The 18,831-nt window shown below is 46.2% G+C and overlaps 1 protein-coding gene across 8 annotated transcripts in view; it reads right to left on the bottom strand.

Moving 5' to 3' along the window:
• Gab1 (GRB2-associated binding protein 1) overlaps positions 1 to 18,831 on the bottom strand; it is a 108,721-nt gene that overhangs the window by 85,082 nt on the left and 4,808 nt on the right. For 2 of the 8 annotated variants that reach the window (XM_087594816.1, XM_087594819.1), the window contains exons 1-2: positions 14,368 to 15,293; positions 13,699 to 13,863 (exon numbers count right to left, since the gene is read on the bottom strand). The gene's annotated coding sequence lies outside the window, so the exon portion shown is untranslated. 8 annotated transcript variants of the gene reach the window in all.

Here is an 18,831-nt window from a genome sequence, read left to right as displayed (position 1 = left end):
GGGAGAATCAGGAGTTCAAGGCCGTCCTGGGCACCATGAGACCTATACTGAAAAACAAGTGTTAAAAACAGGTTTTGAAGAGATAAAAGAAAAAGTATAGCCCCCAAGTGGGTAGGAGAACCCCATTTCCAATGAGTCTATTTTTTAAATTATGTTTTAGATTTGTTTTATTTTATATGAATGTTTCTACCTGCATGTATGTGGAATACATAGTGTTACAGAGCTTAGAAAAGGGCATTGGATCTCCTTGATCATATGGTTCTGAACCGCCATGTGGGTGCTAAGAATTGAAACCAGGTCCTCTGCAAGAACAACAAGTGCTCTTGACTGCTGGGCCACCTCTATAGCCCGTTGGAGAGCCTAGTAAATTACCTTCACTGCGAAGTTATTATTTTTTTTGACGAGATCTGTCTCGATAGTCTAGGCTATCCTAAGCTCCCAGCCACTCCTCCTGCTTCGCCTGCCTATGGGCTAGGTTTCCAGGCACCCAGCTTTATTTCACAGTCTTTGATAGATCAGGAATACTCCATCCCGAAGAGCAGGCATGAGCTAGGAATGCAGTCACAATGTGTGTCTCACATGTGTGAAAGCCTGGGTTCAATCCCTAGCACCGGACAGAAAAAAGACAAGAACGGAGTAGGAGTGGTTAGTAATAAGAAAGCACCACGCTGGGTACAGACTATAGGTTCCTCAGAGTCATCCCCACCACACACCCTTCTCTCAGAGAGGCTCTCTGAGGAGCTCAGACCTGCCTCCCAAAACGAGAACTCATCACCTAGACCTCATCGCTCTCCACACACACACACACACACACACACACACACACACACACACACACACAAAATCCAACCAAAAAAAGTGTAAAGGAAAACATCTTCCAATTCTATTAGAACCCAAAATTTTGGTCTTGATCTTGTGTCAAGGAAGCATCAAGTATCTGGACAGACAGAGCCCAGGGCACTATACGGCATCTGCATAGTGTGAGCATCACTCTACAGGGACCGCAGTTTATACTGTCCTGGTACAAGCATTTATGGGTTCACATGCACACAATCTCACATACACCCACACACACCCACACCCACACCCACACCCACACCCACACACACACACACACACACACACACACGGGGGCAGAGGGGAGAGGGGAGGGGGAAGGGGAGAGGAGAGGAGAGGAGGGGAGGAGAGGAGGGGAGGAGAGGAGGGGAGGAGAGGAAGGGAGGGAGGGGAAGGGAGGGGAGAGACACTGAGACTCCCAGGAGGTTTTTCTCCCAGAAAAAGCTTCACACCCACTAGACAAAGGGTCAGCTTACCAAATATCTTCTATGATATTTTTAAAACTAAATTAATAAAAAAATCCGAGTGCAGTAAGCAGTTCACACCTGTCATCCAACACTTGGGAGAGGCAGAGCAGGTGGGTCACTCAAAAGTTCAAGTCTAGCCTGGTCTACATAATGAATTCTAAGCCACCCCAGCTACAGAGCGACACCCCATCTTTTAAAAAAAAGGGGGGGGGATAGAAATTGAAGATCCAAATTTACACAAAATTGAAACAAAACCAAACCAGAAAGAGGTTGTTGGGAAAGTGAGGACAACAGCCTGATGGCCTGTTCTAAAATCTTTCTCTTCCAAGAACAAAAAGCAAAAGACTCACATCTCTACACTCCTCTCAGAAATTCCCACTGCTGCCTGGCAGGGTTCCAAATGCCCGGCAAAGCTGGCACACATTCCAGTACAGTTATTCAAAATATGTTAATAAGGCTAGCCCAGGTCCCGCATCACACACGGCCCCTCCTTTGCTCTGTGGGAAGTGAACCTGTGCAGGTTCAAACAGGCGCACCCAGCACTAAGTGAGAAGGCTTAAGGCTGACTGGAGAATTGCCAGTTTATGCCCTCTGAGGAGGGGATAGCACAGGGGTTTTGGGAATCAGTCATTGGCCTTCTTACTTTGCTCTATTGGTATAAAAGGGATCATTAATGGTTTACACTCTTTGAAATTATCCTAGAGATTTCAAGGCCCCTGACAAGGACTGTTAGCTTTTAAAAGGACTTCCACTGATGTGGGTTGCATTGTACAAATAAAGACGTAGAAGCAGAGGTTAGCCATTGTGCAGGTAATTTCACTCTTAACAGTGATACGCACATCCAACACCATCTCCTGAACTCCACAAGTCTGTCTTCTGGGGACACAGTGACATGGCAAAACAACTAGTCACTCAGCTCAACTAGTCTGAATTCGAAAACTCAGACTGCCCTAAAATTGTCAATCCTCCCTTTCCCTGCCTCCTCAGAAAAACATTTGCTTTCTTGTCTGAACAGACATTCCAGTCATAGCCCACATTTCAGAGCTGAAGTTAGGCAGTTTCGTGTGCTGCTGAACTAAAAAACACTGAGAAAGAGGAAAGAAAGAAAGAAAGAAAGAAAGAAAGAAAGAAAGAAAGAAAGAAAGAAAGAAAGAAAGAGAAAGAAAGAAAAAAAGAAGAGAGAGAGAAAGAAAAGAAAAGAGAAAGGAGGGAGAGGGAAAAAAGGAAGTTTCACTACTGTCTCAGGTTTAAAAGCAGTCTTCGTGTCAGACTTTATTCATGCGCCGAGGTCTTCGGTTTCAGAAGCTGACGTGAAGAAGAAAGCTACAAGCAGGAATGCTCATCACTCCAAGGTGACTCATTCTCATATGCTCAGGATTAAACACAGCTTTGAATCCAGCATTGGGAAGACATTTTTCCTCAGGGGCAGGAAAGGTGTGTGGGATTCCCAGAAGTGTACTGCAGTAAGATCATCTGCGTAGGTCAGCTGTGCAAATCACACATAGAATTACCTTCCCCCAGCTGTGAGAATACCATAGAGGTGTACCATAGAGGTACCCGCCTTCGTGAGAAGTGTCGGTACCGAGCCCCTCAGATTTGCACTGCCTCCGGGGGCTGGCTGGAGAGGCCAGGGATGAACCTCGGGACACTACCTAATGGCCGCCAGAGAGCAATGATGACTCATGTCTGCAAGCCTAGCCTGGGGTGGGGGCTGGGGGGTGGGGGGAAAGTACAAGAGCAGTAGACCAAGGTTCTCAAGTGCTGAGACTCTAGGCCTGAGCTACAGAAGGCCCTGTACCAAAATAAAACATAAAATGGTTCTTAACCAAATTAAAGAGGCAACCTGGATGAATGTATGACATTGCCGCTGCTTTGGGGACGCCTAAAAGGCTGGCTCTTTTGGTGTGACCAGTTTCTTAGGATAAAAGAATTTGCAGACTGGGAGGAGCCTCTCAGGGTGTCTAAGAAGCAGTCTGTCTGAAAGCCGAGTTCGAATTCTAGACTAACTCTGACTGCTTGAACAAGTGGTCTTGTCTTCAGAGTATTTCTTAGGCTTCCGTTTGCGCTAAGCCTCATTTTTCTCGTTAAGAATAGGGAGGGGGTTGGGGGTTAGGGAGAGGGCTCAGCTCAGTGAGAAGATACTTACCCTGAAATGCAAGGCCCAAGGGAAAAGTGTGGGGAGGAAGGGCGGGCCATGCTGGTCTACAATTACAGTCCCAGTATTTTGGAGGGTCTACCTGGAGTCAATGAGACTCCGAAGGGAACTGGAGGCCAATCTCACAACTTTAAATGTTTGTCTCAGAAGAAGGTTGCCGGACATAGTGATACATGCCTATCAATATGCCAAGAAGCATCTATAGAAGGACGCCCACGACTTTGAGTCTATTTGTTTGGTGGTTCTTCCTCCCAGCGCCATATTCCCAGGAATAAGACTCAGACTCAAAATATATTTACAATATTACAAATTGCAAATACCTTGGACATATAGCTAGGCTCTTCTCTAACTAACCCATAACCCATTTATTCTAACCTATATCATGCCAAGTGTCTGATTACCTGAGCCCAGGTATCACGCGTCTGCCTCCTCGTATCTTCTTGGCGACACTCCCTCGCGTGTCCTTATCCCAGAATCCTTTCTGCCTGCCAGATGTCCCACCTCCTATTTCCTGCCTAAGCTATAGGCCATCAGACGTATTACTGACAGCTGTCACAACCATACAGACACAAGACATTCTCTCGACACCCTAGGTCTACTTGATCTACATAGAGAATTACAGCCAGGGCTACTTGATAAGACCCTGTCTCAAAGAAAACTAAAAAAGGAAAAGTAAGAACAATATAATTTTTTCCCTCTATTCATTAAAATAAGAAAAACGGCCTTTTTTAAGTGCGTGCGCGCGCATGCGCACAGGCGGCATTTCGCGGTCATCCTCCATTTTGTTTTCCAAACAGCGGTTCTCTATGGCCTGCAAGCCCTGGGGAGCCATCAGTCTGTGCTGCCTCCATGTTGGGATTACAAGATGCCCCACCATAGATGGCGGGCGGAAGATACGCGGATCCTGAAGAGGTCATCTTGTAAGTAAGGTCTTTTGCCGACTGCATGTTCACCCGGTCCGTGCACTTCTTTATCTTTCTCAGATCTCTTTCTTTCTTTTCGTTTTTGTCCACGTGGAAAGGTTTAATGTAAGGACAAGACAAGGGAGAGGGACGAGAGAGAGAAGAGGAGAGTAAGGGCGGCCATGAGCACATGGAGGGAAGGGGGAGGGGAATGGAGAGACGGAGAAAGGAGGAAAAAAGGAAGGGCAAGAGAGCTAGAGTAAGAAAGAGCAAGAGCTCCTATCTCTTTCTTTACTTAAGTGCTTCAATAAACCCCTCAGAGTTATTAGACGTGGTTTAAAAAAAAAAACAAGAACTCGTGTGTAAAAACGGGACTGTGTTCAAGGCAAGAACTTACTTCAAAGATGCGATGTCTTTCAAGAGCCAGCTCCCGCTGCCTTTGATACTAGCTCAGGCCTCTCACGGAACAACTTTCCAAATTGGAACGAAACACAGTTGCTTTAAAAAAAGGATTCAGAGTATCTTCAAGTTGCTTAACAGTTTCTTTGATATCCCTGCTGTTGGCCTGTTTCACTCAGTTCGCATAAACTGAATTCAGGCTTCATGAATGGACCAGCAACAAGACATACTCTGATTTTCAGCTAAACTCTGAGGCAAACGGGCAGGCGTATAAACAACCAAATAGCGTAATCTTGAAGCGAAATAAAAAGGTCCCCAGTTATAGATTTTTAAAGGTTTAAATATACTGGGGATATTAAGATTTATGACCTAAACCAGGCACAGTGGAACACACCTTTAATCCCAGAACTAGAGAGACAGAAACAGATCTTTGTTGAATTGAAGGGCAACCTGGTCTATACAGAGTCCTAGACCAGCCAAGGCTGCAGAGTGAGAGCATGGCTCTGTCTCAAAATTACTAACAGTATTACCTAAAATCAAGTACCAACATAGTATATCAGTCTATGTATATAGTCTATTTAAATAGGTAGTTATAAAAACATAATAATCACAGAATAAACAATGAGTCTAAAAAACATTTCCCCATGGGCTACATAAGACCCTCTCTGAAGGGAGGAAGGGAGGGGATTGGGGGGGGGAGGGGGCTTTGAGGAATAGGGTAGGCCTGGGGGTTGGAGGTTTTTCTCTTTAGTAGCTTATAATGTCATTGTCAATAAGTCCACTAACTTATTGCCTTATAACCTTTTTTTAAAATGCGCTATACCCCCAAGAGAATACTGTGAGAGGCAGCGCTTTCATTGACAGTTTATGGCATTTTTTAAGTTGCACTTGGATGACTTCCTGATTAGCACTCCCCAACCCCTCCCCCCAAACAGAAATACTAAGACTCGTTTCCTGTAAACACAGGGAGATGGCTGGGAACCGCCAGCTCTTGGTTAAATATATATGGAATAGAGTAGGCTCCCAAAAATTAAACTCGGAATATTAAGGCCAGTAAGACGCATCTAACAAGCGTATGAGTACAGCAGCAACAAAGAGCAAGGGTATGAAGTCACCTGGAAAAAGAGACACTCCCGTGCTTGGTCTTCAGGGCCTAGAGCAGAGTGGCAGCCATGAAGAGCGCCTTCCTGGGTTGCCAGCATCAGTGGGAGAAGCTGGCTCGATGTCACCACCAGCACGCAGCGATAACCCTCCTGCTTGCTTCAGCAGCTAAGAATCTACTGACCCAACTCACTTAGGCTCTGAGCAGTACACGGGTGTGGCCTCCACTTCCCATAATGACAATAATGACCCTCAACACTTACAAAGCAGGTGTGAAGATGCTCAGAGATCTTGTGGGCAGATGGGCAGGGTCCTTAGAGGATGGAGTGCTCCTGAGTAAATAAGCCATGGAGAAAGGGGAGCGGGTGGGGGTGCTGGGAAGGTAGAAAAGAGAAGGGAGACAGATGGGTATTGTAGTCAGCACAACTCTTAAGACTTAAGAGTTCTAAGGAACATTGTAAGTAGAAAAGCAAAGATGTCGGTGCCAAGATGGACAGAGTTATTAGGATGGACAGTTTAATAAAAGTGGGTAACAACACATCACATTATACATATCTCCCAACCAGTATTAATATTTGTGATCAGTGTCTCTCTGTGAGGTATCTGAACAGAACATTAGAACTCTCTGAAGGAAATCCTATATCAGCAACAACAAAAGCCAGCTTTCCACATGAAGAGGGAGTTCGTTAGGACACAGCCTTCATTCCTCTGCTAGGGTTAGCAGCCATTCCTGCCTGGTCCACTTCTTGAATGATTTCTCATAATAGACCGGGTCTCTCTGCTCTCACTCCTGAGTGTGGACTTGGGGAGATATGTTGAAAAATTGGAGGTTTGACTTCTATTGTTAGGTACAACCAGTTTGGTGCTCCTAACTGAACCAATCTGAAAACGAAGAAGCAGTACAAGCCAGTTGGCCTATCTTCAACAGGCAGGGGGAAAGGTATTTGAATTTTTAACTATTCCAGGAAATCTGACTTTAATAATATGCATTCAGATCCTATAACCAGAAAAACCAGAACTCATGAAGAAGAACTAATCCTCCTTCACCTCTCCTCTTCGTCTCTAAGCCATCTGGATGCTCTTTGGAACGGATTCACATTCTTGTCTAATGGGTGTCAACTTAATTCCTTCTTTGACTCACATCTTTTGAGGTCTTAGCAGTGCTCAGGTACTTTTTAATTCTAACCATTCTGAATATTCTCTCTTAGTTTTGTCACCTAAGCACATCCTTTTGGAGGGGTAAGCTGATGTCAATCACAATGAGAAAACAGCAAAACAAAATGAAATGAAAGAGGAAAAACTAAACACCTGTATTGCCAAGGGTCCTCTATCCCCCCTCATCTCAAACGAAGAAAAAAAGAAAAGAAAACAAAGAGGATAGATCATTCTGGGCATTGATTCAGCCTTCCCATCCCTAATATTTGCTTTTACTAGGTTTTTCTTTCTCCATTTTCCCTTTGCACCAGGATCGGTATTTCTCCAACTATTATTTGAGGCTCACCTACATCAAACCATCAGGGTTGTCCGGGTTTTTAATGTGGTATTCTAGGGCTGGGGAGGGGACTCAGTTGTAAGATGCTTGCTATGGGGTGCCTGAGTCCAGACCCCCAGTAGCCACATTAAAAAAAAGCCAGATATGGTGGTGTCCATCAGTAACTTCAATGCAAGTCAATCAGAGGCAGGGGGACTCCTGGGACCTACAGACCAGCCAGTCTAGACAGTCATCGTGTTCCAGGTTAGTGAAAGCTCCTGCCTCGAATGAATGAATGAATGAATGAATGAATGAATGAATGAATAAGGTGGAGAGCCTCTGAAGGCATAGACCACTTTCCTCCGTGGTGCACACATATGCAGATACATAAATATGAATATCCACAAACCCCTCAGACATTCACAAAATATATAAATAATTGCTTTTTAAAAATTATTTTTCTATCTATGTGCATGTGTTGCTCTTCTGTGTATATATATGCCACGTGAGTGAAGAGCAGATCCCCTGGAGCTGAGCCACAGGTGGCCATGAACCACAGTTGTGGATGCTGGGAACAAAACTCATCTGTCTTCTGGAAGAGCAGTGCGTACTCCTTCCTGCCCAGCCATCTTGCTAGCATAGTGCTTGCCTTTTGTTTTTAAAAGTTTCTGGACTTTTACCTATACTTGCTAAGGCCATCAAATAGGAACAGGGATGAAAATAGCAAGCCTTTGCTTTAGAAGTGACCCAAGTGACGTCATAAACACAGATGCCTGGGACCACTCCCTCAAACCCTCCATTTATCCTAAACTAAAGGACAACAGCTCTCTACCAAGTTCTATCGAGGTGGCCATTACATCTGAGAACACCTGGAGCAGGTCTCTTCTCCTTCCACTTGCAATACAGGAGGAGGAAACAAGTGAGCTTGGCGAGCAGAGCCTGCACCCAACATGGGAGTCAGCACAAATACAGACTGGTCAGCCCAGCTCGGTGGGGACCGCCAATTACAGTAGCAGACCTGCAAGAGAGCCTGATTACGTGTAATTTATAAAAAGTAAACAGGCTGGGCGGCTTACGAACAATGAATGGTGATCTGCCAGCCAAGAGGTAATAAAAACCATGGATAAACTCATGAATAAAAGCATGACTCAACACCCCCGCCCCCATTCCCCAAAGCATGACTCAGCACCCCCATCCCCCAAACAATGGGCTGTGCTCTAGCTGGGAGAGTGAGGCAAAAACAAGTATTCGGGTTGTGATTTAAAGGACAACAGCTTTGGGGAGAGGTTCTGCCCACCAAATGAAACCTTTCACAGCCTGTAGTGTTCAAAGCAGCCTCTTAAGGGACTGTTCTCTAAACTTGGCCAGAGTAAAGAAATGCTTTGACTCCAGGCTTACAGCAGGACTCTGCATCTGAACTGTAGCCTCCAATTGAAGCACAGAGAGTGAGAGTGAAAGAACAAGGCCTAATTAGGGCTTCTCTACAGAGGACAGCTCACCCGGCAGGAAGGGGGGTGGGAAGGGAGGGATGGGGGGAGGAGGTAAGCAATGGTTTACCCAGGAACTTTGGTCCTGATTCTAAATACTGCAAGAGAAATCTGTCTTCAAACACAGCCAAACGTCCCCTGCAGTGGGCAAAACAGGCATCCCAACCCCATGGGAACCTATGTCGAAGAAATGTGCCTGTTAGTAAGGCAGCTCAGGGAGTCATTCTGAAACCATAAACTTCTCTCCATGATTCTTGCTCTTAAACATATGTAAGGTAGTGAATATATGTGTTTTAAGCATATCCGTCTAATTTTCTGAGACTTGTTCTATTCCCAGGGTCTACACAATGACATTTTAGGATTATTCTGTGAGCCACCTGGGTGATTACAAAAGTGTCAGCAACTGGAGAGCTGGCTGGCGTAAGCTGTCACTTTGTCTGCAAAGTACTCTGTTCATTCAACGTCAAGGTCCCCACCACACAAAGCAAACAGTGCTTGGTGGCCATGATACTCTTAACAAACTGAGCTCAGATTACACTTATATGCAAAATATGATTTTTGCTTCCCCCATACATCTGTAAATGTATACACTCATACAATCTTCTCCCTACCTGTCACACTGAAGTCTTCAGGCTTTAGGCAAGTACCTTCACCTAATTTTCATGTTCTGTTTGTTAGTTTTGGGTTTCTTGGCAAAGGCTTTCTCTATGCATCCCTGGCCAGTCTTGAAATTGTTCTGTAGTCCCCCACTGCTCTCAAACGTGAACTCATCCCGCCTCAGCTTCCCAAGTGTTGAGATTAGGGACATGTTCTACCATAGTTGTTCTTACATTTTTATTACAAGGGAATCCCATGGGAAGAAGAGTGGCTGGAGCTCACAGAAGTCACAATGCATGCTACCCACTCATATCCTGTGAACAGCTCTATATAAGTAAGTACAACCATGAGCATCCAGTTTTACAGTTATACAGCAGTGTCTGTGCTGGTGATGGGGAGAGACCGGGGAAGGATGGCAGAGAGGAGACTAAGCAGGAGTCGTCTCCCTGCAGAGACAGAAAATGAAGGCCAGAAATTCCTGGAGGGGACTAACCCAGAATGACAGGTCTTGGGGACAACTGGGAACGGGAAAGTTCTGCAAGGCTGACTGAAGAATGGGGTAACACAACAGGACCCCTGAACATATATGCTAATGCCACATGACCATGACAACTAGGCCTGCGGAGCCAAGGGAGAGGCCTAAGCATTGCCAAGAGCAAAGGGACACAGCAGAACCAATGGGGTGGGGGGGGATGGGGGGTGGTGCCATTAGATTTCTGGTTCAGAAAAGTTGCCTGACTCCCTTCACAAAAAGATTGAGAGACCAGTTAACTACAGCATTCCAGACAAGGGCAGCAGAGGGCCAAGGGTAGAGAGCTACTGAGGTGGTAAGCTGACAGGGTTTATTTTGGTTACTGCATGTGTACAATAAGGAAGCCTGTATTCTCAAGCCACTGGAGGTGGGAAGTTCAGTGCTGTCCACTTGAGGGCGCAACAGGGAGACCAAGTCTGAAAGGTGAACTGCTGGCACAGGCCCTTGGCACTTGTGTAGAGCATTTAAGCAGCTAGACCCATAAGACGGGGTGGAGAGAAGCCTCAGATTATCTGCATAAAACTGGAAGGCATTTGACTATGCCTCGAGTCTTACAGACAGGTTTTACAGGTCAGAAATGCAAGTTAGACCACTTGTAAGTGTCTAAACGTTCTTATGAAACTGAGAGCTCAGGGCCTTTTTTTTTTTTTTTTTTTTTTTGGTTCTTTTTTTCGGAGCTGGGGACCGAACCCAGGGCCTTGTGCTTCCTAGGCAAGCGCTCTACCACTGAGCTAAATCCCCAACCCCAGGGCTTTTTGTTTTAACATTACGTCTCATGCCACACTGTGAGAGTAAGGCCAGAGTCTGTTCTCTTCTTCAGCTCTGTGGGTTCTGGGGATCAAACGTGGATCATAGCGCTTGGTGGTACAAGTCTTTCTTTAAAGCTGATCCGGCAGAATCCCCTCCCCCCAATAAGCACAGGACGTTTAGGAGTATACAGTCTCACAATGGATGAAAAGCCAGACTGGAGCACTTAGGGATTCCGGGACTTAAGAAGACTACAACCTGTGCCCAGTATACCCAAGAAAGAACTACAGTCATCCTCAAATGTCATAACAAGGGGCTCCATGGTAGAGGTTGCTGGAAACGGTTCTGACTGGTGAGCCAGCAGCTACGTCCACATAACCAACTCAAGGGTAGCTGGGAAAGGGAGAGATATAACCAAGTACTGGAGTCCTGCCCCCACTTCTGAAAGTGTCCCTAATTAAGCTCTAAAAACTTTGTTCCCCTTACGAAGCCTTCCTGAATTCCTGAATCACTGCCTTTTGGCTGAGTTCTGTAAGAGTGTTTCTCATACTCATCTCAGGATGAGTCACCATGGGATTGTGAGTGCGAGTACACCCCATGTCCTCTACTAACATACAGCCTCCAGAAGGTGACGGCAGTGTCCCCTCGGCCTCTTCTTTTGCATTTTCCACTGTGCCTTGCTTACATTCAGCTCTCGCTGGGTGAGTAAAGGACCTGCCCTGAGCCATGACACATCTGACCCTAGTGGGACAGCTGGTTATGTTGTATGACCTTGGACAAATCGATTAGTCTCCCTGAGGCTCATTTTCATCCCCTGTAAATGAGGGGGGTTGGACTTTTCTCCACCAGTGGGGAAGGAGATGTGACAACTGAAAAAACGAATATTCAATCGTAAATGTTGCTGTGCAAATCAAAGGCAGAGTAGATGAAAAGCCAGAGGGCACTGAACAACCAGAGTCAGGAATCTGAGAGCTAAGGAGGAACTGGCCAAGGTGGTTTAGAATTCTGGGCTCAGAAGTCTACAGCTATTGGATATACTGCGTGAGAGACCGCACAAGGTTCCACAATATGGTTTAAACACCTTCTGGGATGTCATATCCTGCCACAAACACAAAAGAATAAATGAAGCAGTGAGTAAAATAAAACGATCTCTTTACTGGGAGTTCTGTGGGTCATTGAGAATCATCTGGAAAGCTACACTGGGCAGCCCCCTGCTCGTTTGGAGCACTGTATGCTGGTAAGTTTGACCCTTGACAAGCTGATGGCTTACACAAGAAGAAACAAGGACACTACCCCTAAAATCTGTTTGATTCAGGCCCTTTTCTGGGGGTAAATGGCCTACATACTCCATGAGGAGGCTTTTAGGTAACAGCAGCGGTAGATAACGGCATTCACCAATACCCAATATTCCTGTCACTTTCTCTCGATGCGTCAAACCATTTAAACCGGAAATTCTCAGGGAAAACTTGTCAGGCCCATTATAACTTACAGAGCAGGGAGGTTCAAATAATACCTCCCTAACAGAACACAGACATCATTCCTCATTAAACCCTACATCACCATCAGAGCTCAGATTATGGAAGGTGGTGTCTTCCCAACTATTTCTCATCCCAAACTGAAATGCCACGGTGCTTGTCCACTGTGAATCAAGTGGCATTTTGCCGACCAGCAGAAGTTAAATCGTGGCTACTAGACTCTTGCTAGAGCACCAATGGGAAGGCTGAGCTGTGGACTAGAGTTGCTAATACTTTACTCTGGTAGTCACCTCTGGGCGGAGTCCTGCTAGTCAGAAGTAGGGCAGCCACATTTCCTAGTGCACTAGTAACTAAATGCTGTGGAACAGGAGGGATGGAGCAAGCTGCCTATTGAGTAAAATCACCATCACGACTGCAGTCTTGGCTACCCTACAGCCGTAACACAAGGGCAGAGCGCTGAGGACTCCAGGAACAGGGATGCACTTACTGTTTTCTCTGATAAAAAACAATTTTACAGCAACAGGCAAGCCAAAGCATTAAATACAGCAGGAACCACAACAAAAATAAGCCAAACAAAACTGCCCAGTGCCACATTGTACATCAGAGAAAACGGCCTCCTAACTAAAATCACAGTTACCTGGAGAGGCGACTCAACACTAAGACCACTCGCTGCTCTTCGGGGGGCCCCCGGTTCCGTTCCCAGCACCTACATGGCAGGTGAGTCACAGCTCTCCAGGACACCAGGGGATGTGACTGCTGCTGCTGGCCAACTCCACCACTGTGCCCGAGGCACACATGCACTGGTGGCACAGGTAAGCGGTTCTAGCAAACACCCATCCATGTAAAACTAAATCTAAAGAATTTGTAAGGAAATAAAATTCCATTTATCTGCCTATTTCATGTAGTGACCGAAAGCTAAGATAAATTCAATTTAATCTTGTGTCATGAGAGTAATTAGAGCCTTATTTGCTTTTTTGGCACTGTCTCCCTTCAGAGGTCAGGCCTCTCCCCTAACAGACAATGGAGCTGCCCCTGTTAGTTCCCATGTGCTCTCTACTCTTGAGACCAGAAGACCGCATCGCACTGGACTTAAGCTATTTGAGTCAAAGCAAAAGAAAATAAATAAAAAGGGAGGAAGGAAACCCACTTAATAGTATAGTTAAAGCAAAGTTTAGTATTTTTCTTCCTTTAAAAAAATGGAGGATTTTTAAATTGAAAAGAAATGCTTAGACTTTAGTAGATTGTTTAAAATTCTAAAAACAATGTGGCAGTTTGGTCCTCACCTCCATTTTAGGATGTTGGGGGGTTTTTGTTTTAAGAATAGACAAGGAGGAATTCAAAGCAAGAAGCCTAGATAGAGTGAGAGAAAAGAGGGAGAGAACGTGAGAAAAAGAACCGTTAGTAAATGCGACATTCTTTCCAGAGCAGAAGAATGAACGATAACTCGGTTTAGAAGAATGACAAACATTTCTGGAAAGCATGCCAAGGCAAGGAAAGGACAGCAGTAGGAGAACATTAAATTACTCACATGAGCCCTTCCAGCAGCTCTCTCCTTTACCTACTCCACCTCCACCACCGTGTGCTGGCCCTACGGTGGCAGAGCCGAGGCGAACCACATGGAAAGTTTTTGTTCCAGATAATGGTGCAGGACGGGACTTGGCGGCTACAAGTTGTAATCAGCAAGCCTCAAGAGCTATAGTAACAGAGATAAGGCCCAAATATGCATTACAAGGCCCTGCCTCTCGGGAGGTAGGACAGCCAAAGCCAAGGTTACCATGTTGCTATGATTTTGGAAAGAACTTTTCAAATAGGGAGTTGTTTTTTTTTTTTTTACCCCTCTCTAGATGGATAAAAGAATTGTCTAAATATAAAGATTCTTCCAGTTCATGTACCTTTGTATTAATTACAGTGCCATGTGAACGAGTCTGCAATGATCTATCTAAAACCTTAGCTCCTGAAGTGACTTTTCCCAGCAATCCTATAGGCTTAATCATTGCCTACAATCCCTGAAAGTTCCTAAACCATCCCCACCCCGGGTTAGAGGGGAAGAGTCTACCAGTGTAACAAACGAACAAACGTGGAAATCCACATCACGATGGGCCGCTTTCCGCTCAGTAATCTGAAGAATACTAATTTTATCTGAGCTCTAATCCCAGGGGAGAGGAGAAAGAGCCTTGATAGTCTAAGCTTTCTGTACCTAGTGGACACACGGGCCGAGATAAAGAGAGTCACAGAAATGTGACTTCAAGTTCAAATGGCAGATTCAGAGGGAGCTCAGGATGGATGGAAACAGGCCACCAAGTTAATGCCAGGAATGTGAATGAGAGGACCCCCCAACACCCTGTCGTCAGTCAGAAGAGCTTTCAAGCGAGCCAATGGCGTGATTCTCGCCCTCCAACACTGGCTGGCCCTCACACAGCTGGGCTAAGATGGCCTCCAAAGTCCAAGTTCAGGCGCTAGCAGCTCAGAAGCAAATGAATCAAAGGCTCCTTTATTCTCCTTCCCACACGAACATGCTCCTTCTCTGTTGTAAACGGAAGGCTTGCCAGAATGAATTACTTCGCTCAAAGGAGACATAAAGAAATCTTAACTAATGCAGGTTCCTCGGAATTTTAATAAGCTCAGGTGACCGCACAGGTTGCTGTGTTTCTGTCTTCTTGGTTGCAGAAAACACGCCGTGGCTAGGTGCCCATGAGAAAGAATCTTATTAAGTCATAGCAGAAACAAAAACTTCTCCAGTGAAAAGTTACAGCTGACATCCAAACTCCAGGCATGAAGCCCCAGCCTTCCGAGGCACTTCTTGTCGCTTCTTCGTCCCCTTCGATCTTCTGAAGCCTTCCTTCCCTTAGGATTTTGCTACTGCTGAGGGCTGCACCTCAGTTCTTCCTGGAACAGCTTGAGATTCCGGTGGGAAGTTTTCTGGGATCATCCTCTTCCCTCTCTGCTCTCAGTCTGAACTCTTAGGCAACTACAGCCCGTAGCCCTCATTTGGCAACTAATCCCAGAGAGCTACCCAGCTGATCTCTTAGTAGAACTATGGAAATGTTCGTGCAGCTATAGCTGGTTTTCACAGAGCAGAAACTCCTCACAGGCAGGGAGTGGACAGGTGCCTCCACTGCATTCCACACAGGCCGGGAACCAAAGCTCCCGAAATACCTGTTTATTTACTCAGCCAGCAGATAAGCTGTAGAACTGCCATCCTGAGCCAGGTACTGCTTGTGGGTACACCCGGCACCAACTCTGCTCGCCTGCACTGAGAGAAATACTGGGGAGCCCACAGAATTCCTGCCACGTTCCCTCGACTACCAGAGATGAGCAGGAAGGCCTAGCAAGTAAGTAGCTCTCCATCTGCCCTCCCATGCTCCCCTCCAACCTCCACCTCTCACCTCCACCCCACCACCAACACCACCCCCTGCCCCTGACAGCTCTACAGCCCTCCCGTTCCCACCCCTCCAGATAAAGAAACAGGATCAGACTGGTCAAGGATCAGGTGGGAGGCCAGGGGCATGGCCAGAGGCACAGCCCAACTCCACGTTTCCTCCCACAGCTGGCAAAATGCACTCTGAAACCCTTCAGTAGTCTGAGACAGGGTCTTGCTTGCTATGTAGTATTTCTTAAGATGCTAGCCTCAAAGTATGTAGTCATGGTGACCTTGAACTTCTGATCCCCTGCCTCTACCTCCCAAAGGCAGGGGTTATGGTGTACTCCACCATGCCCAGCTGTACACAGTGCTAAGGACTGACCCTTGAACTTCATCTGTCACGGCAGGCACTCACTCAGCTAACCCTCATCCCCAGTGGTCATTGCTTTAAACCCAGCAGCACTCTACCCCGCAGTCCTGACAGAGGCTGAGGCGGGCGAACAGAACTTCTCTAACGTTGTTCACCCTCAAGAGCAGGGCATCTAACTGCCAGCAGCTCCTCTCCAGGTGGGCTGGCCAAGCTGGAAACTGGTTGGATGAAAGTTGGCTGAGAGAGACCACCAGATGGCCTCCAGCTTTATTTCCTATGATGCCACCTATGCACAAATGACACAGGCTCCCAATGTCAGTACCATTTATAGTTGCCACGTTGACACTGGAAAGACTCATAAAACGAACAAAGAAAAGCAGCACCTGAATTCTCCAAGCATGAACGTCCCTTCTCTTCACTGGCCAATCCCTCCTCTCATTAAAAAAAAAGGGGGGGGGGCTGGGGATTTAGCTCAGTGGTAGAGCGCTTACCTAGGAAGCGCAAGGCCCTGGGTTCGGTCCCCAGCTCCGAAAAAAAGAACCAAAAAAAAGAAATATATATATATATATATATATATATATATATATATATATATACACATATATATCTCCACTTCCTTCTTTGGCAAAGCTGAGTAAGTACCTGTTTTGGGTTTTACAAGTTTACAAGTTTAGAAAGAAAAGGAGGATGAAGTTTGGGGGCTTAAAAACGTGATAACAAAAGTACCATCCAAAATGAAATAACTCCCAAATAGGACTTCCAAATCCCTGAAAGGTAACGATTGTATTTAGGGATTCAGCAAGCTTAACGGGAGAGCATTATACAACTTACCATTCGCCCAGGCACAACAGAAGAATTAACTCTCATTAACTAAGTAGGAAGGCTTAATGTAATTGCTAGTTAAAGACCTGTGTCAACAGACAATGGTCCTGCCGCACTTCAAAAGGTGGAATGGAGTTGGCAGGAACCGGAAGTGAATGTTCACTAATGTGAAGACCACAAGGGAAAATGTCCTTCCACAGGGACAAGGGAAAATGTTCTTCAACGGGACAGCTGGAGGATTTCAATGTGAGAAAGGCCAGGAGAGCTAGATCATAGGCTTCAGGATTAGCACACACCCTCAGTTATCCTTGAGCCAAAGGGATGCCGCCCAGGCTCCCTCTACCATGTCAGATGTCAGTGCCCACCCAGTGAGAAAGACTCCTCTCCTGAACTAGAGGCCTGCTCCCAAAGTCCAGGCGAAAACTGCCCTGTAATTGACAGCTGCAGCAGACAGAGCTCAAGCTGGGTGACAGATTATCAGGCGAGGAACTGGCTGAGGGAGGCCTTGCTCCAGGGCTGTCTGCTATCAGGCCACCTTGCTCTGGCTTCCCAGGCAGGTTCTCCTACTGAGATGGAACACCTGCTCACTGACACCTGCCCAGAGCTGACAGCCTGCGTGCTGTGAGCCTCATAGCCTGTCAGGCTATAGGCAAGCCACAGGGACGCTCCCCAGGCAGAGCAATAGCGAGGGCAGCTGGATTGAAGCAAGCCTTTATTAATCCACTTACATCTACTTCTGTGAAAATTTCAAGTCCTGATGGGAAAGTGCACCATTGCTTTAAAAAAACAAACCAAACAACCTTTTCATTGGATTTGTTCTTTGCTGTTTGCATGTATGTGCCGTGTGCATTCTGGATATTATAACCCCCACCGTTACTTTTTAAAACAAGACCTTAGGAAAATATGCCAAAATGTGTATTTTATAAATTATCAGGAGAGCTGTTCAATGGCTGCCAACCCAAAGATAAGCTATTTAAGGAGATGAGAAGTCTAACTACCCTAACCTGACCATTACACTTCGCACACACATACCGAATCACCACTGTAGCCCCAAATGCTTAGACAGCAATGAAGACATTCTTTTGGGTGTTGCCTTGGCAAGCCTCAAGTCTACTAGTAAGAATGATCTTGTTTCTCTCTCTCTCTCTCTCTCTCTCTCTCTCTCTCTCTCTCTCTCTCTCTCTCTCTCGTGTGTGTGTGTGTGTGTGTGTGTGTGTGTTTGTACGTGTGCTATGGATCTTGGGCTAAGGTCAGAGGACACCTTTCAAGAGGCAGTCCTCTCCTCGAAGGGGTCAACTGAGGCCATCAGGTGTGCCCTTACTGCGGCGCCCATCGGCGCCCATCTCCCTCAGCCAGGACTAAGCCTGAACTTTGGATCTTCCCCCCTCCACCTCCCAAGTGCTGGGATGACAGGCTCGGTGAGACAGTGTGATTGGTTCAGAAGTGCTGGATCGCAAACACGGGACTTCCTGTACACTGGGCAAGGCTGAGCTACATCCCCAGCCCTGCAAATTTTAATTTTAATAAGAAATCAGAACTGAGCTGAGCCCAGAATAGCAGGAGTTCCCTCGACTGAAACCACGGTGACTAAGCTGGGGAGGTCACTCAGCAAAACTGAAAGAAAACATGGAGATGTTCATCCCCGCTGTGGAGAAACCTCAGCAAGCTGCCAGAGCAGGGTGCATGGAACAAACTTCTTACCCTTCAGCATGGGAAAGACTCAAGACTTGGGAGTCTCCTCCTGTCGCCTCTCTGCAAGAAAGTTCTTCACGAGGACAAGAAACCAACGCTGTGACAGTGACGGGACAGAGCGACATTGTGGACACGAAGTTGGAGCTGTACAGAACTCATCGGGGGCCACAATTTGAGATGGTTTTAAAGATGAAATCGATCCTTTTTTTGCACGTGCATGTGTTGTGCATGTTTGTGTGTGCTTGGACACATATATGTGCAGGAGCACATATGTGCATTATGTGCACAGGCACACTGATGACATCAGGTGTGTTTCTCAATGGCTATTTCTTGTATTAGAGGAACTCTTCAATGTAGGAGTTTGCTAATCCCAGCTAACCCCACTGTCCAGCTGGCCCCAAGTATGCATAGCTCCC

This window comes from Rattus norvegicus, chromosome 19 (assembly GCF_021556685.1).
Source record: "Rattus norvegicus strain SHRSP/BbbUtx chromosome 19, alternate assembly SHRSP_T2T, whole genome shotgun sequence".
NCBI classification, from domain to species: domain Eukaryota; kingdom Metazoa; phylum Chordata; class Mammalia; order Rodentia; family Muridae; genus Rattus; species Rattus norvegicus.
Note: the sequence above shows the minus strand (reverse complement) of the source record. Positions and strands in the feature narration are given on the sequence as shown.